Source organism: Heloderma suspectum, chromosome 5 (genome assembly GCF_057233095.1).
Source record: "Heloderma suspectum isolate Gila_16-S chromosome 5, 16-S_ref, whole genome shotgun sequence".
NCBI classification, from domain to species: Eukaryota; Metazoa; Chordata; class Lepidosauria; order Squamata; family Helodermatidae; genus Heloderma; species Heloderma suspectum.
The window spans coordinates 231,876,698-231,903,900 of record NC_139462.1 but is presented as its reverse complement, the minus strand read 5'-3'; the positions used below and the strand labels follow the sequence as shown (position 1 = coordinate 231,903,900).

General features: G+C 42.7%; 1 protein-coding gene across 1 annotated transcript in view; it reads left to right on the top strand.

Moving 5' to 3' along the window:
• Positions 1 to 27,203, top strand: part of SCAP (SREBF chaperone) — a 79,369-nt gene that overhangs the window by 11,002 nt on the left and 41,164 nt on the right.

The following is a 27,203-nucleotide window of genomic DNA, read 5'->3' as shown; positions in this document are numbered from 1 at the left end:
AATTGAATTTTGTCTCCCCACCCCAATCCTACTTTTCTGTATTAATTTGTCATTTATTTAAAAATCCCAATTTTCTGTTTTTGTGCTATCAGTAACTTGGCAGTTGTTAACAAATTACAAATTAAGTTTATTAGAAGCATTTTTATAATCTCACTCACTACCTTTCCTCATGCACCGCTTGTCATCCCAGTTGGGATAGTGAGTGCCATTTGATGGAGGTGCACAATTCGGCCAAGTCCCTTTCTCTATCCAGAGATAGAGTGTTACTATGGAAAAGGATCCTTGATGAAGAGCTCTGCTGCATATTGCAGTTTGATGTGTACCTTCTCCCCAAGAAAGGACAAGCAGTACTCTTTAAACTAGAAGATGTGGATACTATCTTCTGTTACAGTTTGCTAATTTGGAGTGTAGTGTACACAGTGTAATGTAGTGTTTGGGGAATTGTTGCAATTATAGTTCAGCAAACTCCCTTGGCACATCTGCTGTGCGACTGGTGCAAGAGAGAACATCGCTTGTGAGAACTCCTATGCAGGATCAGTTTTGGTGAGTGGTTAAGATGCTGAACTGCAGACTGGAAGGTCGGCAGGACTGCAGTTCGAGACCCGAGTGCTGCATGACAGAGTGAGCTCCCATCTTCAGTCCCAGCTTCTGCCAACCTAGCAGTTTGAAAGCAAGAAATTGCAAGTAGATAAATACGTACCGCCTCGGCGGGAAAGGTAACAGCGTTCCGTGCACCTCAGTGTTCAGTCATGCCGGCCACATGACCACGGAAGCGTCTTTGGACAGCGCTGGCTCTTCGGCTTAGAAATGGAGATGAGCACCACACCCTAGAGTCGGACACGACTGGTTGGGGACACCTTTACCTTTTTTTTTTTTTTTACTAGTCTTTACTAACAAACATCTCAGTAGCAGAGTCTACTTGCTAACTAGCAACTCTTCTTTATCCAACATATCAGTGCACTTGGATTGAAAGGAACTGAATTTTCATTTGGAAGCTTTTGAAGTGGCCCCCTACATGGTGGCCATATTATTCCAAGAAGATGTGGTCTGGAAAGAACAAGCAGACTATTAGTAGTGATCCGCAATATAACAAAATGTTAGCATCAATGGTGTTGGTATATTTTTGGGGTGGTGAAACAATTGAAATTTTAATGAGAACATACAGACTGTGACCTACGGATCTGCCTTAAGGCTTGTAATTGTTGGGAAACTATTTGCACCCATTATGTAATTCTAGTCCCTACAAGATCAGATACTTAAACTGCACTGATTTTCCTTCTTTTGCAATGCAGCAATTCCTTTGGAAGCAGCCCCTTGTCTTCCATTAGGGAGATGGTTCTGGAACCTGTTTCTAGAACTGAGGCTGCAATTGGAGGTTTCTCTTGCATCATCTTTGTAACAGTATAGGAAAGGTGAATTCCCCAGCTACAAGGAGAGGCTGGACTGAAATGATTCCGATGTTGAGAACTTCACACTTGCCTTTGTTCATTGCATTAACTGTTATGAATAAGATTGTCTTGCTGTTTGCATTCCTTCCAGTGAGCTGCTGTTGCTTTCCTGTGCAGACGGCTACTCTAAGCAGGTTCACCGCTGCCTTGCACAGTGGGAGTTTGTTATTAACTATGATTTGGTTAACGATGAAAGTATGCAAGGTAGCTCAGAATCTGCCAATGAAGTCTGCACTGAAAAAGGACAGCTCAGGAGAGATTCAGTGTTACTGCTTCTGTTCTTCAAATCCAAAAGCATTGGCTAGTCTTTTCTTTCCAGAGTGTGCTTCCGTTATTAATGAAGGAGCAGGTGAGAGCTGCGCTGTGGGTGGGGGTGGGGGCTTCAGCTCAGTGGCAGAGCACTTGCTTTGCATTCAGAAGGTCACAGGTTCAATCCGTGGCATCTCCAGGTAGATCTGGAAAAGCGTGTGTCTGAAACCCTGGAGAGCTGCTTCCTGTCGTTGACAACAATACTGGGCTAGGTGGATCAATGGTCTGACTCGGTGCCAGGCAGCTTCCTGTGTTTACTTTCTCCTCCTTTCTGTGGACCCAGCTATCTGACCTGCACCATGTGGGCCTTCCCTCCTTTCTTGGCAAAGACCATGAATTGTATGCTTTTTTCACACTTAAAAAGAGGGCAACCAGCCTGTTGGCCTTATAGGATCTTGGGAACTAGCGGGAGCTTGCTGTTGACAGATGGCAGTTTCACATGTAACCCGAATAGAAATGTGGAGGGGGCTGCTACAGCTGTGATCTCGTGTATGGGGCAATATGGTCTAGCTGCCACTGCTCTATTAAATCTTTATTCTACCTCGATCCCTCCCCCAGCATGAAGTGCTTATTTAGAGTTAACCAAATAAGGAAAATAAGTGTAGAGAGAGCTCAGTTCAAATGTGTGAATACCTGTTCTGTAAAGTAGTTAATGCCAAAATGGCCTTTTGAGAATGAAACTGACTTAGGACTTAATCCTATGGCCACTAGACTATGTCTAGACAGTCATAGGGCTTTTCGTTTTCTGGGAACTGAGCTCAAAGCCAGCGCTCCGAGGTCGGTTCCCAGAAAACTGACTCCCCTCCCCTGCTGCCTCATAGGTGGCACGGTTCATTCCCGGCTCTGCGCGTGTAAGAGCAGTGCGGAGCAGCCCCAAAGGGAGCATTCCTGGGGGTGGGGTGGGGATGGTGGAAGCACCGGTACGACACTTCTGAGGTGCCCTGGCTAGACAGCCGAAATCAACCGCCTAGCCGCAAAAAATGCAGGGCGGCCGGAGCACAGAGGACAACATCCCCTCCATGCTCCACCCACCCTGCATTTGATAGTTGGCCACCACCAAGTTAGAAGGTGGCTGATTATCCCCATAGGATTGTGTCCTTAAAGTGTGATTCTTCGTAAATGGTTGATGGCCAAGATCTCATTTTGTGCCACATAGTCCAAATACTACAAGCAGAAAAAAACTGATCTGGAAATAAAAGATTTGCTTCCTAACTCTGCCCCTAACAAGATCCAGGGATTTGGTTCTTCACACCAAATTGTGAAGTGCGTTTTGAGTTTGCAGTGAATAAATGTGTTTTATTTCTTTTTATTTGTAAAAGCATTTGTACTACTCCTTTTCATTTAAAAGAAAATGGCCGGGTCAGCTAACAATGCAGTATTGAAACTCGTCAAAACACAACACTAGTAAATACAGTATATGACAATTAAAGTTTAAGAAGGGCAATAAAAAATCAAAGGAAAACTGAAGTACAGCTGTTTAAAAATAAGCCAAACTGGGTAAAATTTCATTTTGTAGTCATACATTCCCTCTAACCTGTTGATTATACTGTGGTAGAAGAGATAAATAGAATAGTGCCTAATCCAGGAAAAAAAAACAATGATGTGTTTTGGCCGTATCTTAGGCAGCTTCTTAAGAACATAAGAAAACCCATGTGGGATTAGACCAAAGGCCTCTCCAGTCCAGCATTCCGTTCCACAGCAGCCAACCAGATGCCCACAGGAAGCTCCCAAGCAGGGTAGGAGGGCAATAGACCTCTTCTGCTGCTGTTCTCCAGCAGTGGTAACTCCGTGTCTGTTTATTTTTTTAATTTCTATGCTGCCCAATAGCCAAAGTCATGCTGCTTCTGATCTGGAGGTAGCATATAGCTATCATAGCTAGTAGCCATCTCTTCCCTCCTGCTTGTATTCCCCTGCGACTGGTATTCAGAGGCATATGTCTTCCGTAATGGTGGTGTCTTTTGAAGCAGTGAATTATTATGACTAGTCACAGTTGTATCCTGATATTGGGGGTATGGGGAGATCCCTGCAAACTTGCTAAATATGCCATTTAGAGGACATTCTATCTGGAAGAGTTGGGGCTGTTTGTCATGTTCTAGCTTATTATGACTGAATGACCCTTTGCAGATTAAACATCACAGATTTAATGTTTGTATAATTTCAAACGTTTTTGTCAGTTGAGTCAGTTTGCACATTCACATGTGAATAAGCAACATATGATGAGCCTTGCTGGATTGGACTAAAAGTCAACCTAGTTCAACATTCTGTTTCCAGCAGCGGTTAGCAAGATACTTCTGGAAAACTGACAAAGAGGGGAGAAAGGAAATAGCCTTTCCCCAACTGATGGGATCCAGGTGAGGTACAGGTATGTTTGAACTGGCCTTGAGAGGTTCTGCAGTCTTTGATAAGAGTTGCTTCTATGAGGTAAGTTCTGTAGGTACACTGTGAATTTTAAGACGTTTCAGTACATCACTGCTGATTCTTGGGTCTCTTAGGGCAATAAATTACGTAGTATTAGGTAGGCAGGTGGCTCTACATGTAGATGATTGATTGGAAAGGAAGTGGTGGAGCAATAGTAGAAGCATATGGGAAAGCTGTATCTAGTTCAATATTCTGCTGCAGGTGTGCATCTTGTGTTAAAATGAGTTCTCTTGGTGTGTGTGTTTTTAGTTCAGAGATGTGCTACATGAACCTTGCTAGGGCATTTTGAAAGAATGTGATTATTCCACAAAGCTCAAAATGCATAGCGTTTTATCAATAATTTGTACAGTAAATATTTTTAGCAGGAGCGTTTTTCTTTTAAAAGTTTTGATCTGCTTTCCTTCCCCTCTGTCCCTTTTCATCTTGTTCTTCCGCAGTCTAATCTGTGTGTGACTAGAGCACATACTACAAAGATCAGGCTACAGTGGCAGGAAGTCTCAGAGCCCTGTTTCTTAAACTGCTTGGTCAGAATTTGCAAACTGCATTGGATCTATGAGTGAAGCGCTCTGTTTTCACTGTTTTTCTGTATGCATCTGCATATTGGCAGACAGAGTTCTTCCCATGCAAATACAAAAGGAGAATAGAAGCACATCGGTTCATTCTGTATCAGACTTGCAAAAGGGGGGAGGTGTTCAGAATACATTCTTGGTTTTCAGTGTTGAAACTTCTTCAGGAACATGGGCGCCAGCCTAACAATTTCCCATTGGATCCAATGTGAAGCTGAAAGCTCATAGATCATAGAGTTATAGAATAGTAGGGTTGGAAGGGGCCTATAAGACCATCGAGTCCAACCCCCTGCTCAGTGCAGGAATCTAAGTCAAAGCATCCCTGACAGATGGCTGTCCAGCTTCATCTTGAATGCCTCCAGTGTGGGAGAGCCCACCACCTCCCTAGGGAGTTGGTTCCATTGTCGTATTGCTCTAACAGTCAGGAAGTTTCTCCTGATGTTCAGCCGGAATCTGGCTTCCTGGAACTTGAGCCCGTTATTCTGTGTCCAGCACTTTGGGATGATTGAGAAGAGATCCTGGCCTTCCTCTCTGTGACAACCTTTCAAGTACTTGAAGAGCGCTATCATACCTCCCCTCAGTCTTCTCTTCTCAAGGCTAAACATGCCCAGTTCTTTCAGTCTCTCCTCGTAGGGCTTTGTTTCCAGTCCCCTGATCATCTTTGTTGCCCTCCTCTGAACCCTCTCCAGTTTGTCTGCATCCTTCTTAAAGTGTGGTGCCCAGGACTGGACACAGTACTCCAGATGAGGCCTGCTGAATTGAGGGGAACTAGTACTTCCCTTGAGTTGGAAGCTATGCTTCTGTTAATGAAAGTGCCCAGTCTGTGCTGAAGGAATTAGAGGGGTTGGGTCTTGCTAGTCCTTTTCATCTTTTTATTGTTAGTAAGGAGACAAGAGAGGAGTTGGAAGAGGAGATGTTGCTGCAGGTGATGTTGCATAGATGTAGTGTAGTAATCCATGAGGGCAAGAGGGGAGTTTGATCCCCCTGACCCAAGAACCCTCTGGAATATGTATGGCGATTGTTGCATCAATGTGGGGATAAACTGTTCCCAGTGTATCACTAGAGAATGTGTGAGAATGAGCAATGGCCAGGCTGAGCAGTGGGGGCTGCCTATGCCAGAAGTTCTGATTCTCATGACCTGGAAGCCAGGCCAGAATGTCCTACAATTCAAATATGAGTATCTGGGCCTGCAGGGAATTGCTGATGTCTCGTTATATGATGGTAATCAAAGGCCCTCTGTCTTCTATTTCACCAATGTGCTATGAGGCAAAGAAATGATTCATTGACTGCTACTAAAAAACCAATTTTTGAAGAGTAAAACTCATTTGCCTTCCTGTGCCCTGATCTCTGTGGGAGGATTTTTAAAGAGTAAATAGAGTGATTTGCAGTCACGACTTGGTAACAGTGATTTGTATCATACTCTGGAAACATACCCTGTGGTTCCCTCAGTCTCTGAGGCAAATGTCAGGAAAGGCAGTGGCAGTGTCTATTTCATCTTGTGAAACTCTGTTCCTCCACCGCTTTCAAAGAATGAGTTACCTGGATCTGCTGCATTGTTTTACTTTGGGAGGGGGCACTAGATGGGGATGATGAGTGTTGTAGTCAACACATCTGGAGGGTGCCTGGTTGGGGAAGGCTATACTAGTACCTGTGTTGATAAAAACAAGTATTTTCTCTTCTGCAAAAGGTCACAACACTCATCAAGTCACTTCCAAACATTTCAAGCCAAATACTTTACCAATGTCTTATTTCACTTAATGTTGCTGCAGTTTGTAAAGCAGGGGTGGGGAACCTATTTTGGTAACCATGGGGATTTCCCAGTTGGGAGGGCGAGGGGTGGACTAAAGGGAATCTCTGCTGTTACCTCTGATTGGGTAAAACAGAGGGGATTCTTCCAAGAGGCAGGTTTGGAGAATGAATCCAGTGGAGAGCCTCCTCATGCCAGATCAGACCCACAGGCTAGAGATTCTCCAATTCTGTTGTGAAGTAGCAAAGCCATTCCTCTCTTGTTTTGCCTTTTTCCTGAGTGGTTGAGTGAAACTAGTTAATCTTTTGCAACCTCCATCCTATTTTGTTTGTAAACATTGCCAGATGCTCATCTGAATTTTCTTTGAGGATCTCAAGAGTACTAAACATCTCAAGGATTGTTTTTCCTCTTGGAGCATAAGAATAAGTAGATGTCTAAATTTCTTTATCTTGACACTTTTTATTCCAGGAATCTTTGCATTGCTCCATCCTTTAGCATTTTTGTTATCCCAAAGTGAGTGCTTTCAGCAGCCAGCCAGTTGTTGAAAAATTCCCGAGTGTATTTGGGCTTAGGAAACCAGTTAGTTCCATAAAGAGCCTCAGCATGGCCAGTAGGAGCAACAATTTTGTATTCATGTATCATGCTTAGCTAGAGAGAAAGATGGGAGGGGTGTCTGAGGAACAGAACAGTACAAGTGCAAAAAAATGATGGCAGAAGTTGCTCATTTCAGTGCTCATATCTCACTGATATATGTGGGATGAAGGTGCATTAAGTTCCGGCTTGTCAGTAGCTTTATTCCTTGATGCAATAAAGAGTTGCCTCCAAGTGTCTGGGCAGGAGGATGTTGCAAAGCTGTAGAATTTAAAGAATGGAAGTGATGAAGATAGATAAATATGGGCTAGTGTGGGCTTCATTTCGAGTTTGTCTCTTCTCTAGCCACTAATTGGAATTTGTAAACATTCTTCCACTTAGCATGTGGAGGAGCAGTTCAAATCAGTTTAAAAGCCTGTCTTGAGCAAATTCTTCTGGGTGATTCATGACTTCTGTTTCATTGATAGTCATGTTAATATATGTGTGGGTTGTTAGTGAGGTCATTCAAACACCTTTCACTTCTTACTCCAGAAAGCTTACAGGTTAAGGTATAAATAATAGTGGAGATGGCAATGCTCCCAAATGTGAATGGCATGCATTCGATATCTAGACTATCAGAGTTATAGATGGAGTGCCAGAGTGGACTGTTCCACCAGCTAGCTCTTCACAAGTCGTTGTGAATGATGGTACTTATCAGAATGTTTGCTTCTAAAAACTGCTAGGTAACGCACAGAAAAATTCTACAATTTCTAGGGGGAACTTCTGATTATTGAAAACAAATGATTTAATTGTGATGACATGAAGTTTGATCTCATCCCTGCTGATATAAATTGTTTTGGCTAAAGTTGTTTATTGCCAAGGAAGGATAAGTGATACCACGGTGGAACTGATATTTGAGTATTTCCTTTATCCAGCTCCCATGATATCTCTTGATAGACCATATTGGTTTACCTCTGTTGGGTAGCAAGGTAACATAATTCATGTGGAAACATCAGTACATTCTTGGACTGTACTTGCTGCTGGAAGTAACAGTTTCTTTTGCTTCTGGAGCAAGCTTGCAAGCAGTGTTGTGCTTGCATCTTGCATGCAGATCCTCAGCTCTGTATAAGAGTGGGGTGGCCTTTCAAAATGATTCAGAAACTGCAGTTGGTCCAAAATATGGCCGCGAGATTACTAGCTGAAACTGTACATTTATGCCTGTGCTCTCTCAGCTGCACTAGCTCCCAATTCCTTCCCAGGCCCAATTTAAAGTACTGGTTTTAATCTTTAACACCGTAGATGGCTTGGGACCAGGTTAACTGTAAGGCCACCTTCTCCCATGTGTAGCTACCTGAACCTCCAGACCTTCCTCAGAGGCCCTACTCCAAGTACCCCTGCCAAATGAAGTGAAGTGGGTGACTACTAAGGAGAGGGCCTTTTGGGTAGTGGCACCCCAGTTATGGAACATCCTTCTTAGAGAGTTGTTGTTGTTGTTGTTCAGTCGTTAAGTCGTGTCCGACTCTTCGTGACCCCATGGACCATAGCACGCCAGGCCTTCCTGTCCTCCGCTCTCTACCAGAGTGTGCTCAAGTTCATATTCATTGCATCGGTGATGCTATCTAGCCATCTCATCCTCTGCCGTCCCCTTCTCCTTTTGCCTTCAGTCTTTCCCAGCATCAGGGTCTTTTCCAGGGAGTTTTCTCTTCGCATTGGTGGCCAAAATATTTGAGCTTCAGTTTCAGTATCTGTCCTTCCAATGAGCAGTCAGGGTTGATTTCCTTTAGGATGGACTGATTGGACCTCCTTGCAGTCCAGGGGACTCGTAAGGGTCTTCTCCAGCACCACAGTTCGAAAGCATCGATTCTTCTGCGCTCAGCCTTCCTTATAGTCCAGCTCTCACAGCCATGCATTACTACTGGGAAAACCATAGCTTTGATTAGACGGACCTTTGTCGGCAAGGTGATGTCTCCGCTTCTTACTATGCTGTCTAGGTGTGCCATAGCTTTCCTCCCAAGGAGCAAGCGTCTTTTAATTTCATGGCTACAGTCACCGTCTGCGGTGATCTTGGAGCCCAAGAAAATGAAATCTGTCACTGCTTCCATTTCTTCCCCTTCTATATGCCAGGAAGTGATGGGGCCAGATGCCATGATCTTTGTTTTTTTAACGTTGAGTTTCAAACCAGCTTTTTCACTCTCCTCTTTCACCCTCAACAAGAGTCTCTTTAGGTGCTCTTCACTTTCTGCCATTAGGGTGGTATTGTCTGCGTATCTGAGGTTGTTGATAATTCTCCCGGCAATCTTAATTCCGACCTGCGATTCATCCAACCAAGCGTTTCTCATGATGTACTCTGCATATAAGTTAAATAAGCAGGGTGACAATATGCAGCCTTGTCGTACTCCTTTCCCAATTTGGAACCACTCGGTTGTTCCATGTCTGGTTCTTACTGTTGCTTCTTGACCCTCGTACAAGTTTCTCAGGAGACAGGTAAGGTGGTCTGGTACTCCCATCTCTTTAAGAATTTTCCAGTGTTTGTTGTGATCCACACAATCAAAGGCTTTAGCGTAGTCAATGAAGCAGAAATAGATGCTTTTCTGGAATTCTCTTGCTTTCTCCGTGATCCAGCGAATGTTGGCGATTTGATCTCTAGTTCCTCTGCCTCTTCGAAACCCAGCTTGTACTTCCGGTAGTTCTCGGTTCACATACTGCTGAAGCCTAGCTTGTAGGATTTTGAGCATAACCTTGCCGGCATGTGAAATGAGCGCAATTGTACGGTAGTTTGAACACTCTTTGGCATTGCCCTTCTTTGGAATTGGAATGTAAACTGATCTTTTCCAGTCTTGTGGCCACGGTTAAATGTTCCAAATGTGTTGGCATATTGAGTGCAGCACTTTAACAGCATCATCTTTTAGGATTTTAAATAGCTCAGCTGGAATACTGTCATCTCCGCTAGCTTTGTTGTTAGTAATGCTTCCTAAGGCCCACTTGACTTCACTCTCGAGGATGTCCGGCTCAAGTTCAGTGACCGCACTGTCATGGCTATCAGGGACATTCAGATCTTTCCTGTATAGTTCTTCTGTGTATTCTTTCCACCTCTTCTTAATCTCATCTGCTTCTGTTAGGTCCCTTCTTTGTCCTTTATCATGCCCGTCTTTGCACAAAACGTTCCCTTGAGATCTCCGATTTTCTTGAAGAGATCTCTAGTCTTTCCCATTCTGTTGTTTTCCTCAATTTCCTTGCCTTGTTCATTTAAGAAGGCCTTCTTGTCTCTCCTTGCTATTCTCTGGAACTCTGCATTCAGTTGGATATATCTTCCCCTTTCTCCCTTGCTTTTTGCTTCCCTTCTTTCCTCAGCTACTTGTAAAGCCTCATCAGACAGCCACTTGGCTTTCTTGCATTTCTTTTTCTTTGGGATGGATTGAGTTGCTGCCTCCTGAACAATGTTACAGACCTCCATCCATAGTTCCTCAGGCACTCTGTCTATCAGGTCTAATCCCTTACATCTATTCATCACCTCCATTGTGAGGTGAGGTCATACCTGTATGAGGTGAGGGTCATACCTTTATAGTTTAGTGGTTTTCCCCAGGTTCTTCAATTTAAGCCGAAATTTTGCAAAAAGAACTTCATGATCTGAGCCAGTCAGCTTCAGGTCTTGTTTTTACTGACTGTATGGAGCTTCTCCATCTTTGGCTGCAAAGTACATAACCAATCTGATGATGTCCATGTGTAGAGTCGTCTCTTGTGCTGTTGGAAAAGAGTGTTTGCTATGATCAGCGTGTTCTCTTGACAGAACTCTTATTAGCCTTTTTCCTGCTTCATTTTGTACACCAAGGCCATGCTTGCCTGTTATCTCGGTTCTTTCGTGACTTCCTACTTTAGCATTCCAATCCCCTATGATGAAAAGGACATCTTTTTTTGGTATTAGTTGTAGAAGGTGTTGTAGGTCTTCATAGAACCAATCAACCTCAGCTTCTTCGGCCTCAATGGTTGGGGCATAGACTTGAATTACTGAGATGTTGAATGGTTTGCCTTGGATTTGTACTGAGATCATTCTATCGTTTTTGAGATTGTACCCCAGTACTGCTTTTCTCACCCTTTTATTGACTATGAGTGCTACTCCATTTCTTCTAAGGGATTCTTGCCCACAGTAGTAGATATGATGGTCACCTGAATTAAATTCGCCCATGCTTGTCCATTTTAGTTTTCTGATTCCCCAGATGTCGATGTTCAATCTAGCCATCTCATGTTTGACCACCTCCAGCTTACCTTGATTCATTGATCTGACATTCCAGGTTCCTAAACAATATTGTTCTTTACAGCATCGGATTTTCTTTTCACCACCAGACACATCCACAGCTGAGTGTCCTTTCAGCTCTGGCCCAGCCGCTTCACTCTTTCTGGCGCTACTTGGAAATTCCCTCTGCTCTTCCCCAGTAGTATATTGGACACCTTCCGACCTGAGGGGCTCATCTTCCGGCGTCATCTCTTTTAGCCTTGTGATACGTTCCATGGGGTTTTCTTGGCAAAAATACTGGAGTGGGTTGCCATTTCCTTCTCCAGTGGACCACATTTTGTCAGAACTCTCTGCCATGACCTGTCCGTCTTGGGTGGCCCTGCACGGCATAGCTTATGGCTTCACTGAGTTACGCAAGCCCCTTCTGTTCATCCAGGCCTTTCAAATAATTCATGTGCTCTGGGCCTCTCATCTTTAAAGTCTGTGTGTTTAATTTTGAGGTGCTGTGAATTTTCTCACATTTTATGTTGCTTTTGATGCTTGTGTGTTCTATTTTGCATTTAAACATGGTTGGTTGTTGTAAGCTGCCCAGAGAACCTCACGTTAGGGGGCAGGATACAAATGTCATAAATAGTTATGGTCAGGTTCTTACCTGGTAAAACTCCATGGAGTCCAGTTCACATCAGAGAAGAACACCCAGCCCAAAGTTCTTTTGATTGTGGGTGGGTAATGTTTTTTTCTCTCTCTGTGGTAATGGTTGCTGACATTGGGTATCTAATCTTATGCTTTAAGTTCTTTAATGGCACTTGCATGTTTAGGAATGTACTATATTTCCCAGTGCTCTCTTTGGGAGCTCAACGAAATCTTTCTCAAACTGAACTTCTGTTGTCATTAATAGTACTGAAGGTAGGTTATATCAGTTTTCAAAATACGCCCAAGAAGTCCATCAAAACAATAAAACATGAAAACAATTGAAATAGGATGTGGTTTGTAGCAGGTATAAGTTATAAATCAAAAGATCAGATAATTAAAACTACTCAACCCAGCAAGTTAAATGCCTGCAGGAATAAGAATGTCTTAACTGAGTGGCAAAAAGCCAAGAGAAGGCAGGGGGTTCTGTAGCCTAGGTGTGACCATAGATAAGGCCCACTCCTTCTCTGTTTCTTAGTCGCATAACAAATAGAAAACTTATTTCTTAGTCATCTGACTAGGGTTGGTTAACTGCTGCATGCACCTTCTTTTATGGACAACAATTTGCAAGACAGCATTTTGTAACTTGTTCAGGTTGTGAACATATGGGAGTATTTATTTGACTATTGAAAAGGGGATTTATACTCTATCTTTGATGCTAGGTAATGATATATCCTCTCTCTGGGGGTGTTGTTTTTTCTTTCTCCCCAAAATATACTTCTAGGTTGCAATCATTGGTTTTGTATTTGAGTGTCTTAGTTTGCCTTGGTGTTTTGACCATGACGAGGTGCTCTTATTTCTAGCATTTTTAGCCATGTCTCGGCAGTTTATTGTTCTGGTTGATCATTCAGTCTCAACCATTGTGTATGATGACTTAGTAGTGTTGACTTTCCCCTCCGACTGCAGCTGGGATTAAGAATCCATCCCAGCCATACTGGATGATGATAGCTGCATAGAGCCCGCTGAAGAGAACTCAGGATGAATACAGTGCAGAGCTTGCAAATGAAAGCACCCTCTGGATTTACCCAAGAAGAGCTACTGGAACTGAAAAGATTGGGCCATCAGCCTGCACTAGATTTTAGATGTTACTCAAGTGGTAAAGGTAAAAACAATCTTTCCTCTTCATATAGAAGATCAGAGTGGCTGTGTGGATGTCCTTCCAAAAAATGCACTGTTCTGCTTTCCATGTCTGATCTTGGGTGGGGAGAGAGTTTGGACACAAAGTGGAACGGCTAACCTGAAACACCTGGCTGACATAATTAAGAAACATGAGTCCAAAGTGGAGGATGGCAGTACCAAAGGAAAAAAAGAAAGGCTTGAGAACGCCATCTACCCCCCAATTGGTCCTCTGGCAAAGGTTTCTAGAAATGCCGGAGATGAAGAGGAGTTGCTTGCTTTGATAAAAACTATGTCTTCTCAGCTACCAGAGCAGTCAAAGAAACTTGAAACAATTCAGGACTCAATCATTGCCCTTCAGAGGGCTGTGGATTTAATTAATATCTCTTTTCAAAAGATGGAACCGAAGGTTAATGCTCTCGAAGATTGGGTTACTGCTCATGAAACTGCCATAGAAGCTTCTCATAATATTTTGTCTGCTCGAATTTATCAACAGGAGGCCTTCACACATAGAGCGAATCTACGTATCCTTGGTATTAAAGATGTGGCTACTGATAGATAGAGCTTTGGCTGAATTTATGGATAAACTTTTGCATGAGCTATTTGCTTTACCATCTGATTTTCTACTTGTTATTGAGCATGCACATCGTGTTCCTGGTTCAATACGTGGCACTAAAGGGACTTTTAGGACTGTTATTGTTCAATTTTTACGAGTCTCTACAAAAAACTATCTTATGTATCTGGCAAGAGAATGAGGTGAGCTTTGGTGGGGACCAGCAAGTGACAAGATTATGCTCTTTCCCGATTATACTAAAGAAATCGCTAACAGAAGAAGGCAATTCACCAAGGCGAGAAGTTTGGCAAAGCAAATTAACCTGCAAAATCATATTAAATATCCGGCTACATTTTGTATTCTTTTTGAAGGCCAGATGAAAAGGTTTTTAAATCCTGATGCTGCAGAGTCATTCCTAACTGGTATTAAAATTAAAACAAGGGAACCAACGCTGTCAGCCTCTGGAGTTGGAATTTAGCCATCTTTACTGTTCTTGAAGTGCTGCTTGGGTTATAGCTGATGAGATGTCTAGGCAGTACGCCAGAGTAAATGTTTACATATTTCTGTTTTCTTTCTCCTTTTTTATGTTACATTGTAATAAAATTCCTGTTTGTGTGTGTATATGTGTGTACACATATAAATATATTTTTAGATATATTACTTAAAATATACAAATGCTTTGCTTTTTATTATTTTTTACCTTTTTCTTAAATTTCTTTATTATTATTATTATTATTATTAATATCATTATGGGATTATGGTTATTCCCATTCCTTGCTGGCTAAACCTTTAATGTTTATTAATATGCGTTAATTGAATGGTAATATATGGCCAATGGAAATGGATTGTTTGCTCCCATAACCTCAGCTATAAGACTGAGGTTATGATACTGAAAGATAAGGTTCACCGTTTGTTGTATAGCGGATTGAAGATTTAATAATACCTGCAATGTTGGGAAGACTGCTGTATAGGTATAATCTGCAATTGGATTTATATTTTGGATATTTGGTTTGTTCTTATTGAAGTTTAATATAATCCTTTTTTTTCCTCCTCCTTTTGCTATCCTCCCCCTTTTTTCCCCTCAGAATACTGTAATGTTGGAAACTGAAGATTCTGATTATGTTGCTGGTATTGTTTATTTTATTTATAAAAATAAAATAAAAATAGATTTTAAAAAAAGAAACATGAATCCTCTAAAAGCTTGGAAAACTTGGACAACTTAGTGACACTGGTGATGCTGGAAACAGTAAACACTGTAGTACCGCAGCTGTCTGAAAATTGCAGTGCTGTAGTAAAGAGGCACAATGAAGAAGCTGAAACAAATTGGCATGTCCTTTCGAGATCGATTGTGTGCACTTTTGCATTCCGATTGGAGGGACATAGTAAAATGACCACATCAGGACTGTTTCAATGGCTAGTGGATTTCGTGTAAAGTATGGATGGCATGGTGCAGAAGCGGTTGGAAACATCAGTCCTGTTCCAGGGAGCTTTAGGAAGCTTGCAAAATGAGCTGCTTGACTGCATCATGAAGGTGACGAGGGAAGCTATTACTGAGGAGCTGAGAAACACTGAATTTGTACTGTACAAGTTTGTGATACATCAAATGTGTCAGGTATTTGCTGGTTGGTGCTAATTGTTTTGTCTACCCAACAAGAAGTAAACAATGTGAAGAACAATGTTGCTGAAAGATTCTTCTGTTTTCTCCACTTGAAGGATGCGTCTCTGGATTCCTTTGCAATGGCTGTGCTTCAGCAAATGGATGTGGTGTTTCCAGATGTGAGTGACAAACAAGGTGATTTGTCTGAGCTATGATTGTGCTGGTGTGCTGGGTGGAGAGACTGGAAATGTCCAGAAGAAGGTAAAGAAATCTCTCCCAATACCCATTTTGTTCATTTCTATGGCCACCAGCTAAATCAAATAGTGCAGCAGGCAGTCTCAAAAATACCAGATGTGAGACTTTTTTTTTTGTGGGCATCTCTGCAGTTCAGGCATTTTTCTCTAAATCTCCAGAGAGGATTGAAATTGTGGAAACTGTAATGTACAGAAAAGGGCTAAGACTTCCCTGTAATGTCTGTAACTGGACAGTAGAAATGATCAGTCAGCATAGATTGTATCTTCTGAAGTGCTTCAAGGCAATTTCATACGAATGTGAATTTTGATGGTAGTTCAGTTTGTGAGGCTGAGGTACTTAGTACAATGCTGCAAGACCATGACTTCCTTTTCTTCCTTTCTTTTTTCTTAATACGTGCCCCATGTTGATGTGCTGTCTAAACACTTACAGAAATGGAATATTGATGCATTGAATGTTGAGAGAATGACCACAGACCTCTTCTCCAACATCAGTAACTTGTGGAAACATATCAGGGACATACACGCAAGATTGCACAAAGGTCCTGAGCTCTCTAAATGCAGTGGTGCCATACAGCCAAACTTTGAGGAGATATGCAATGAAGTGTGTGACATCGTTGCTCACATGAAGGAACACTTTGCTTTCAGTCACCGTTTTTCTTACTCAAGATGAGTGCAAAGAGGCTTGTTTCCCCAGTATGAGTGTCACTTTCCACAGGAACATCTTACTGATATAGTAAAAGCATATCCATTGCTCAACAAAGAGATTGCACACTGACCTTTCTATCATCTACGGGTCAGAAATATTTTGTCAGTCTTGTGGTGCTTTGCCACTTTTTCGGTTTTTGATAGAGGAGAACATCTGGGACATTTTGCCAGAGTGTATAAGTTACTGCAGATTGTCATAACAACTCCTGTGGTGTCAGCTCAGCCTGAGTGATGCTTCTCCACTTTGGGCAGGATACAATCTTTTCTGAGTGACAAAATGAGCAAGGAGCAGCTTGATGCATTAGCAATGCTGTACGTTGAGGAAGAATCATAGAATCATAGAATAGTAGGGTTGGAAGGGGCCTGTGAGACCATCGAGTCCAACCCCCTGCTCAATGCAGGAATCCAAGTCAGAGCATTCCTGACAAGTGGCTGTCCAGCTTAATCTTGAATGCCTCTGCTGCTTAAGTGCCTTGGCATTTGGTGTGACAGGAAGCAGATGAAGTACAGTGGGTGGAGCTATTTGAGGAGTTAGTTTGATAGGTCATCTACATCAGATTACACTTCTAAGGCTTTGGTGTCTGTTGGTCAGTGTGCCAAAAATATAACATCCATCACTATGCTTTGTTAGCATTGCCAAAAGTAAAGTGTCCAACCTAAAAATATAGAAATTGAGTAAGTCGATATTGTTGTTGTTGTTGTTGTTCAGTCGTTCAGTCGTGTCCGACTCTTCGTGACCCCATGGACCATAGCACGCCAGGCCTTCCTGTCCTGCGCTCTCTCCCGGAGCGTGCTCAAGTTCATATTCATTGCATCCGTGATGCTATCTAGCCATCTCATCCTCTGCCGTCCCCTTCTCCTTTTGCCTTCAGTCTTTCCCAGCATCAGGGTCTTTTCCAGGGAGTTTTCTCTTCGCATTAGGTGGCCAAAATATTGGAGCTTCAGCTTCATTATCTGTCCTTCCAATGAGCAGTCAGGGTTGATTTCCTTTAGGATGGACTGATTTGACCTCCTTGCAGTCCAGGGGACTCGTAAGAGTCTTCTCCAGCACCACAGTTCGAAAGCATCAATTCTTCGGCGCTCAGCCTTCCTTATAGTCCAGCTCTCACAGCCATACATTACTACTGGGAAAACCATAGCTTTGATTAGACGGACCTTTGTCGGCAAGGTGATGTCTCTGCTTCTTACTATGCTGTCTAGGTTTGCCATAGCTTTCCTCCCAAGGAGCAAGCGTCTTTTAATTTCATGGCTACAGTCACCGTCTGCGGTGATCTTGGAGCCCAAGAAAGTAAAATCTGTCACTGCTTCCATTTCTTCCCCTTCTATATGCCAGGAAGTGATGGGGCCAGATGTTTGCTAGCCTTCAGCACAGTCCTATGCATGCTTGCTTGGAAGTAGCTCCCATTGTGTTAATTGGCACTTACTCTCAGGTAAGTGTGCATAGGATTACCGCCTTAGTTCTGACCTCACACTGCACTTCAGCAGGAGGTCAAGGGCTTGTTTTAGTGTTGGCATCCTGAGTGCCTCTGTTGCCTACCACCAAAATGGACCAAACTCTCCATCTTGTGGTGCTGTGCTACTCTTACAGCGTTTGATGGAGAAGATCCAAAGTGTTTTGTCACGAGCCAGAGGGGAAGCCTGGGCATCCTTGTAGTGCCAGAGGCGCTCTGAGCACCTCAGCTGCCACCATGAAAATGTCCCACCTTCCTCTTCAGTTCCAAGCTAAAGAGGAAGGCTAAGGCTGTTCCTGTCACCCTTGCCAAAGATGATGGAACACTTGTTGATGGGGAGCGGAAATGTGGACCTCAGTCCATATGCAAAGATGGATTGATTATGTATAGTATGCACAATTTAGAAAAAAAAAATTGAACATACAAGGGGTGATATCTGGATTTCCCTTTTCATAAAATTCACTTCACAGAAGAAAAAATAGAAAAGGTTTTGTAAGAGCAATGGCAACTTCTAATGTATGAAGATAATTGCTTGAATCATGTGTTCCCATTAGAAAGAAGGCACAGAGGGTGTTCTAGAGCACCGGTAGGCAACCTGGTGCCCTCCAGATGTTTTGGATCATAACTTCCATCATCCCTGACCATTGGCCATGCTGGCTGTGGCGTATGGGAGCTGTGATCCAAAACATCTGGAGGTCACCAAGTTGCCTAGCCCTGGGCTACACACACATACTGTGGCTCTGCTTAAGGTGAGCTGTAAGTTTGATAGGCGGGAGACCCACTAGCTACCATACATAAGCCACTGTGAGATCTTTAGAGGAAGAATAGAAATGCTGGGGTCCATAATTTTCCTTGCCATGGTTGCCATATGCTTTTGATTACAGGGTGCATGTTCTATAGGAGAACTGAAGTGGTTTTAAAATTGGAAAATCAGCTTTGGACTAGTTGCTTACAGTACTCTGCCATCTCTCAGAAGCTTTCTGATGTGGAGCAGCTTTGTAATATCCTGTATGTGCCTTGGGCCTCCTTTCCCCACCCTACTCCAAACATTAAGATTTGTTGATCAGGCCTTATTCCATGTTCTGTAAATTAGGAAGTTTAGATTGTCATTGAACAGGGGCCTCTTTGGTGGTGACCCCTAAGCTGCAGAATTTTCCCTCCTGAGATCAGGCTGCTGTGCTCCTTTTCCTTTCATTGTGCCTGTTCTGTTTCATTTTACCTGTGCTGACAGTTCTAGTACTTTGCCATTTTATAAGTGCTCTGTTTTCCTTGGCTTCTGTAATTGGTGATTTTTGTTTTAAATAGTTCTGAATCTTTTTAAGTGCTTTGAGAAGTATAATGGTTGAAAAGTGATACACCCATACTGTAAATAAAGAACACCTTCAATAATTACCAATAAAGCAATAGATCTTTGAGGACAAGCAATTTCCGTATGTGAATATGATATAGTGACTGGTCTACAAATACTAAGAGCTGTTGCGTTTCAGTGATGGGCTTTGGTCTAGGAGTCTTGGGTTCAGATATCGTTTCTGCCATGGCCTTGCACTGTAGCGTGTTGGAAAAACCCATAATCTCTTGGCATCAGTTCCTCAGCTGTACATAAAGGCATCAGCAGGAAGATGGCAAGGATCAGCTCCAGCACTGTAAAACACATGGGTAGCTTTCAGCTCGTGTGCCCAGCAGTCCTGGGATTCTTCAGGAGCCTGTCAAGATTCGTCAGTGTGGAGGTCTAAAATAGTGGGAAAGCTCCCCTAAGACGGCTTTTTCATCACTTCTGCTCTGCCCTGCCGTGGACAGCTGCAGGTTGGTGGTGGTATTCAGCACATTCTACACTGCAGTCTTTGTTTACCTGGGGCAGTGGTCATGCCTCATATTGATGGTATGCCCTGGAGCTTGTCCCTATGTAGAGGTCCTGTGGCCAGTGCTGGGACAGGGTTCTGCTAGCAGTCAAATCAGTGTGGAGAGGGGACCATCAGTGTGGCAAGCTGTACTTGTTTTTGAAAACCACTGAGAGACATGTTAGAAGATGGCAGTAGTAAACACAGAACTTAGCTTGAAGCCATAGCTCCACAATAGAGCACAGGCTGCATGCAGATGGCACAGCCAGGTTCTATCCTGGCATCTCCAGCTAAAAGCGACAAGTAGTAGGTGGTGAGAAAGACCTCCTGAAGAGCTGCCGCCAGTCAGTGCAAAACAGCCTTCCCCAACCTGGTGCCAGATGTGTTGGGCCAGCATGGCCGTTGGCCATGCTGGCTGGGAATGATGGGAGTTCCAGTCCAACTGGGTGCCTCACAGCACTGCAGAGACTGCAGACTGTGCCAGGGGTCAGAATTGGCTCCTGGACTTCTGGACGTTGCCCACCCCGGGGCTCTATAGATGGTCTGAGTTCCTTCCTGTGTCATCTAACAGCTCTGCAGTCTTTGAGCTTGTGCATGTTAGTTCTGGAATTCCTTTCTTTGAAAACTTAACAGATCAGTCAGATGTCTGTATGTAAGACTGTTGAAACCAGAAAGGTTTACATGCAAATATACCTTGACATGGCTCACTATTAAGCTTTTTAAAGGACTTTGTCTGAATCTTAAACAGTTGGCTCCTACTAATTGTGCCCAAGGCAATGTATAAGAGAAGCCTAAAGAACAGCTCAGCAGTCATGTGCATCCTAATGCTATTAACTGTCTTTATAAACAAAATGTTTTCTGCTGAGGCATGAAATTGTACAGGGTGTGTGTGCAGGCCACTTTTGGGCGGTCAGTCTATAGTTGTGTGAACAACAAGAAGGTCTTTGGTATAATACCCCATCCAGCAGATTTTAGTGGATAAAGGATATTCATGTGGGCTTAAAGCACTAAAGAAACATGAAAACAAGGGTTATAAATCTTTTTTTTACTTAAAGCATTTATATATCACCTTATTTGCTAAAAAGTCATAAAGGCCGCATACAACAATTTAAAACAATAAAACCTTAACACATTTAAAAAATGAGTGTTAAAAGCAGTAAAACATTAAAATGACATAATTTAAAAGGCTAAATTAAAAAGATTTATTTATTTATTTATTTATTTATTTCTATACCACCCAATAGCCGAAGCTCTCTGGGCGGTTCACAAAAATTAAAACCGAAGAGCACACAATAAAACAATGTAAAATATATAAAACATTAAAACCACAGTATAACAGTACAACCAGAATACAACCAGAAGATGTGTCTTCACACACTTTGGGCCCCACTGTCTTGGCCTTTACAATTGTAGTTCTTGAGGGAGTGCATTCTACAGTGTGGGAGCAACACAGGAGAAAGCCTTTTCATGCATGCCTCACAACTAGGCCTCTGCAGGTAATGGTGTCCTCAAGAGGGCCTCTCCTGCAAATCTTAATAACTGGGCAGGTTCCTACCAAGATAGATGGTCCCTTAGATAGCCAGGTCCTTAGCCTGTTAGGGCTGTAAAGGTTAAAACCAATACCTTGAATTGAGCCCAGAAAGCAATTGGCAACCAGTGTAGGTCTTTCAAAACAGATGTAATATGATCCCAATACCATGCACTGGTTAGCAACCTAGCTGCCAGATTTTGCAGCAATTAAAGCTTCTGGAAATTCTTCCAGAATAGCCCCATGCAAAGCACATTGTAGTAGTCTAAACATGATGTAATGAAGGCATGGATAATTGTTGCTAAGAGCCTAGTAGCATGTGTGTTCAAGCTGGCCCCCAAGGAAGGAAAGCCACCTCCATGGCTTGGTAGGTGACAGTGGAGGGAGGAGCTGATGAAACTGGTCTCAGCAGAGCTGATGTAGAGGCCCCACAGCCCTATCTCTCCCTCTGCCATATAGCCATAATGGCTTTCAGTTTTATTTAGTGGTCTGGGAGCAACAATATAGGATGCTCACTGGGCTCCATAGTTTGCTCTGTCGTTAATCCTGAGCTCCTATGAGTAGTTACTGCAGTATGATGAGGAAGAAGGGGCAATGGGACTCTGGATGAGAGCTGTGACCAAGGCTCTTTCAATGCTCACCACTGTATCACACTGTCATGTGGGCAGATTGTTGTCTGTTTCTCGGTTTCATTTGTGATGTTGTAAACCTTTAAATAAGCTGTTAAGACTTTGAGCCCTTGAGGTAAAAAGTTGCAAACTACGACTGCTTCGTGGTGTAAGTTTTGAAGGTTATCCTTTCTAAATGTGGCCTAGCGGACAACTGGAAAACTCAACACCTTCATTACCCAGACCCCAAAAATCTTAAAACAGGGTTCTCTCGATCCCTGTCCTCCTGCAAAGTCTTATCCAAGTTTATCCTGTGAAGAGATGAAGCAGCCTTCTACTGACTGGGTTTGCATGACCTTCAGCTCATCAAGGCTTATTTAAGCCGTACGAGGAGAGACTGAAAGAACTGGGCATGTTTAGCCTTGAGAAGAGAAGACTGAGGGGAGATAGGATAGCGCTGTTCAGGTACTTGAAAGGTTGTCACAGAGAGGAAGGCCAGGATCTCTTCTTGATCATTCCAGAATGCAGGACACGGAATAATGAGCTCAAGTTACAGGAAGCCAGATTCCGGCTGTGCATCAGGAAAAACTTCCTGACTGTTAGAGCAATACAACAATGGAACCAATTACCCAGGGAGGTAGTGGTCTCTCCCATGCTGAAGGCATTCAAGATGAAGCTGGACAGCCACTTGTTAGGGATGCTCTGACTTGGATTCCTGCATTGAGCAGGGGGTTGGACTTGATGATCATATAGGCCCCTTCCAACCCTACTGTTCTATGATTCTAAGCTACAATGAGTTGGGGTGCCTGCCATGGGTTGTGCGAAGCTTGTTTAACCCTCACACAGCCCACCCCCGCTGGGTTCAGAAAATACAACAAGCCACAGTTGTGGGATGAATATTCAAAATAGCCACCTGCATGCCCTGCAGCCCACTATGGCTTAAATAAGCCACGTGGGCTGTTTGATTGTGCGAACAGGCCCACTGAGTCAGACCATTGGTCTTTCTAGCCCAACTTTGTCCGTTCTGAGCAGGAGCAGCTCTCCAGCATCTCGGGCAGAGAAATGTGTTTCCCAGCTCTGCCGCTACTTGAGCACTTTTTTAACTTGAGATGGTGGAAATCAAACCCAGGATCTGCATATAATCTGCTCCTGCTGCATGACCTTCATGGATCCTCTGTGAATGTTATCTCCAGTTCTCTAACATGTTTGGCAACTAAACTCTTGCTACTTGGTATGACTTCATCAAGATCTAGATGGCTGTGTGTCTTTGCAGGGTGTTTCAAAAGTACACAATAAATAATTTAGGTCAGCCTTCCCCAACCTAGTACCCTCCAGATTTGTTTGGAATACAACCCCCATTATGGACATTGGGTTGGGGACAGCTGATCTAGAGCAATAGCAGGTATGGTGACAAATCATGGAGAGCTGCCTTCCTGATGCATTTTATGATTTTGTTACATGAGTGGGATGTTACTGTGTTTGTGTGATGTTACCTCTGCAGTTATCCAACACCCTACCGTAATGTGACAATGGAAACAAAGGACCGTTGTATAATATACTCTGCAGTTTACCTTAGTATCTGAAAATATGTTGTGGGAGTGTAGATTGTACATAACTAGAGTTTCATTCATTTCCCCCCCCCTAAGTACTGGGTGGGAAATATGCCCTCCTCACTATGTTTGAAAGACACAAATTTGGTTCACTAAGGAGACACTTTGGGAGTAGGCCCCTTCTGCTTCTTTCTGATTGCCCATGATGGTTCTGTGCAAGCAAAAAACAATTTTATCCATATCAGTTCATCTCCTTGTTCTCCCCCTCACTGCCAGCTTTTCCAAACTAAAAACCAAAAACCCCGCCCCCAAATTAAGGAAGGAACATGTTCTCTCCCTTTCCTCCTCTGATTACATCCGTGGATGCTGCATTTTGGAGCCTCAGTAGTTGGATTGGGAATTTTGGGGTGGGAAGATGGCTCCCTTTTTGCCAAACTATGATCTCAGTACACTGACCTACAGTGGCCAAGTGCGTTGGAGCTTGTTCAGGGATTTAGCGTGTTATCAGCACAGAGGCTGTTGGAGGCAAGTATGTGGATGATGACATCTGCTTCCCCGTCTTTGCCACTTGATGCCTTTAAATACACTTAATGAGCTTATTGCTAAAGAACCACTGAGCAGTGTGCTTTTGATGCTGACACGAGGAGTTGAAGCAGTCGGTCTCCTCCTGGAATCTTTGACGTCCATTCCTTGTCTTTTCAGTCACCATTTTGCCTCCTTTGTCGTGTCCATCCCGTCCCCCCCCCCCCGTTGGCATCACAAGCCTACCTTTGTTACTGCTGAGGGTCAGTTTGTTGCATTCTAGGAAATGATTGTGATAAGAGTCGGACAGCACAGCATCCTTCCTGTTATTCCTCTGACTATTCCTGCCCCCAGGAATGTCCTGTAAAGTTGAGGGTTGGGTGAGGGGTAAGGCCAAGACAAAGCACAGCAGTCAATCACAGGAGACAGCAGAGCAGTGTCCCCTCGTTGCTCAGACCAGTTAAGGCATCATAACCTGGGTGCTTTCATAGAGGTCAGGCAGCGCCACACAATCCATTCTGGGCTACTGCTGTTGTGGGTCTGGCTGCCTGCCTTCTTGTTCCCTTCTCTGGCCAGAGTCAAAACACCACTTATATACATATTATATACATATTATACATGTTATATCCCATATATACAACAAGGAGACAAACAGGAAATCTCCAGCTGGAACAAAAAAGGAAAGACGAAGGGGGGCATGGGGGAAGAAGAGAGAAAAGCACCAAATGATCCTTCTGTTTATGCTGCAAATATTTTCATAAAAATTAGCCCAGAGTTCTCTATCTCTCTTCTGTACCTTGATGTTTATATGTTACTTCTCCCTTGGCTGCCAGCCACGATAACTAACCCTGAATAGATCCAGGAATCTGTGTCTGGCCTGAGAGATTTGCCTGCATCTGAGGATCTTCCTTTCCACTTTGAGTCACTGGATCTTGTTTGCACTAAAACAGTGATGGGCAACCTTTTGAGCTTGGTGTGTCAAAATTCACCAAAAAACTGAGCATAACTCAAGTGGTGTGTCACTTCGATAAAAAAACCATAATTTCGCGATATTTATAGTTTAAATAACAAAAATATATAATTGTAATATTTAATTATATTATATTTATGCTGTATTTAATAAACCAAAAACTAATTATTTAACTTACCTGCTTAGTGACTTCTTTGTTCATCTGTCAGTCGGTTTCTTTTGTTGGACTTGATATTATTTAACTTGTGTGGGGTGCCGTGAACTAAGATAAGTGAGGGGGAGGGGGAATTCTTTAACTAACCTGCCTATTAGTGACTTTTTTGTTGCTGAATTTCATTGGCTAAACCTTCAGTTGAAGGTTGGTATTTTGTACACTTCAAGCCCAAGCAAGCACTACTAACTTCATCTGTCAATCTGTTTCTTTTGTTGGTTTTGATATTATTTAACGCTGAGAATAAGGTCTCACAAAGGTACGTAGAGGGAAAAATTGTGAGTAAAGCCATTGCTATATTTTTCAGGGTGCTAAAAGTGTCTGGTAATTGGTTCCAGGCACTCCAAATTTCCTGTTCGTAGTGGCACTCCTCTTGATTCTCCAAGCGGCACCTTTCCAGATTCTCAAGCTTTGCCCTCAAGTCGACAAACACCTGAGCCCAGATGCTGTCTTGAAATTCTGCAAGTTGCATCTCCAAATCATCAATTTGCATCCATTGGAAACCATTTAATTCCAAACTACTGTAGACTACTACATCAGGATACTTAATTATTTTTATGGTCTGTTCTAGGCTTCTAAATTGATTCAATCTATCACTGAACTGGTCAAGTAACGAGTCTAAAACATGCTGGTACTTTATATGCAAGGGTTCCATTTCATTTTGTACAGCTGCACTGGCCTTCTCAAAATACTTTGTTACTCGAGGAAAATACTTATAAGTTTTAGTTTCTACATCTCGCTTGAAAATTTTAACTTTACTTTCAAAAGGTTTTATGTATCCAAACATAACGTCAATACTTTTGCCAAAACCTTGTAACTTTAAGTTCAGTTCATTAATATGAACAGAGAGATCTGTAAAAAATATCAGGGTGTTGACCCACTTATCATCATTGAGCTGAGAAAAGTTTCCCAGATCCTTATCCTCAAGAAATACCTTAATTTCTTCAAAGCACTCCACAAAGCGCTCAAGAACTTTGCCTCGGCTCAGCCATCTTACATTATTGTACATCAGCAGTCCACTGTAGGTGGAATCAACCTCCAGTAAAAGTGCAGAAAATTCTTGCTTGTGAAGGGGGCGAGCAGCTATTAAATTAACTATTTTTGTAACAACTGACATTAAGTCGTTTAAGTCGGTGAATCCTGCCTTGGCACATAAAACCTCCTGATGGATAATACAATGAAAAGGCACAATCGGATGTCCAGTAGCTTCCGTAAACAATTTGACAAATCCGACCTTTTTCCCCCACCATGTTTGGTGCCCCATCTGTCGTCACTGACACAACTTTAGAGATATCAATGCTTAGGTCACGGAATGTTTGTATAACAACCTTACATATTTCGCTTCCTGATGTACTTGTTGGCACTGATACTAACTTTATCAACTCTTCTCTCATTGTGAGACCATCAGAATATCGACCAATAATGGCCAACTGAGCATGTGATGTGACATCAGTAGTTTCATCAAGAGAGATCGAAAAATATTTACAATTACTTATGTCTCTCTTTAATTGATGTTGCACGTTTGTGTTCAGTCTCATTATTCGGTCTTTTATGATACTTCTACTGAGTGGTAACTCAGATATTCTCTTAATAATTGCATCTTTATTCTGCATATCGTGAAATAGAACTGGTGCACATCTTAGGAGAGTTTCTTTAATAAATTCTCCCTCACTGAGTGCTTTTCCATGCTGAGCTATGGAGTGAGCAATGCCCAAACTTGCAGATGTTAAATTTGTAGAGCCTTTTATAAATTTAAGGATGGAATTAGATTGGCTCTTATAAAGGTGTAGCTGCCTGGAAATGTATTCCTTCCTTTCATCCTTACTTTTTTTCAAGAGCTGGAAATGATTAGTTTCAAAATGTCTATTTATATTCCCCGTTCTGCTTACTACCGTTTCAGTACATAGAACGCAAAATGATCTGCCATTTTTTTCTATAATGCCATACATCTCGGTCCATGTCTCTTGAAAGGGTCGGCTACTGCTACTACCACTTCCTTTACTTAACCTTGGTTTTTTATTTTTTGGGTTCTCCATCAGGGGGGCAGTGACAGAAGATAGAATTATAGATAGCCTGTTAGCCCAGCAGGCAGTTAGGGGTTAACTAGCCTAACTGACCACAAGATGGCACATGTAACTGTCTTTTAGGAAAGGGCAGGGTTAATAAGCAGAAATAGGGGTTAATAAGGATGCACAACAGTAATAGTGGTGAAATGGAGTCTGCATTATGCTGCAAAATGATGTTCCTTATATAAATTAAGATGGCTGCCGCTATTTCTAATGGCGGGAAACGGCACCCATAGCACAGGCCCTCGCCTCTCC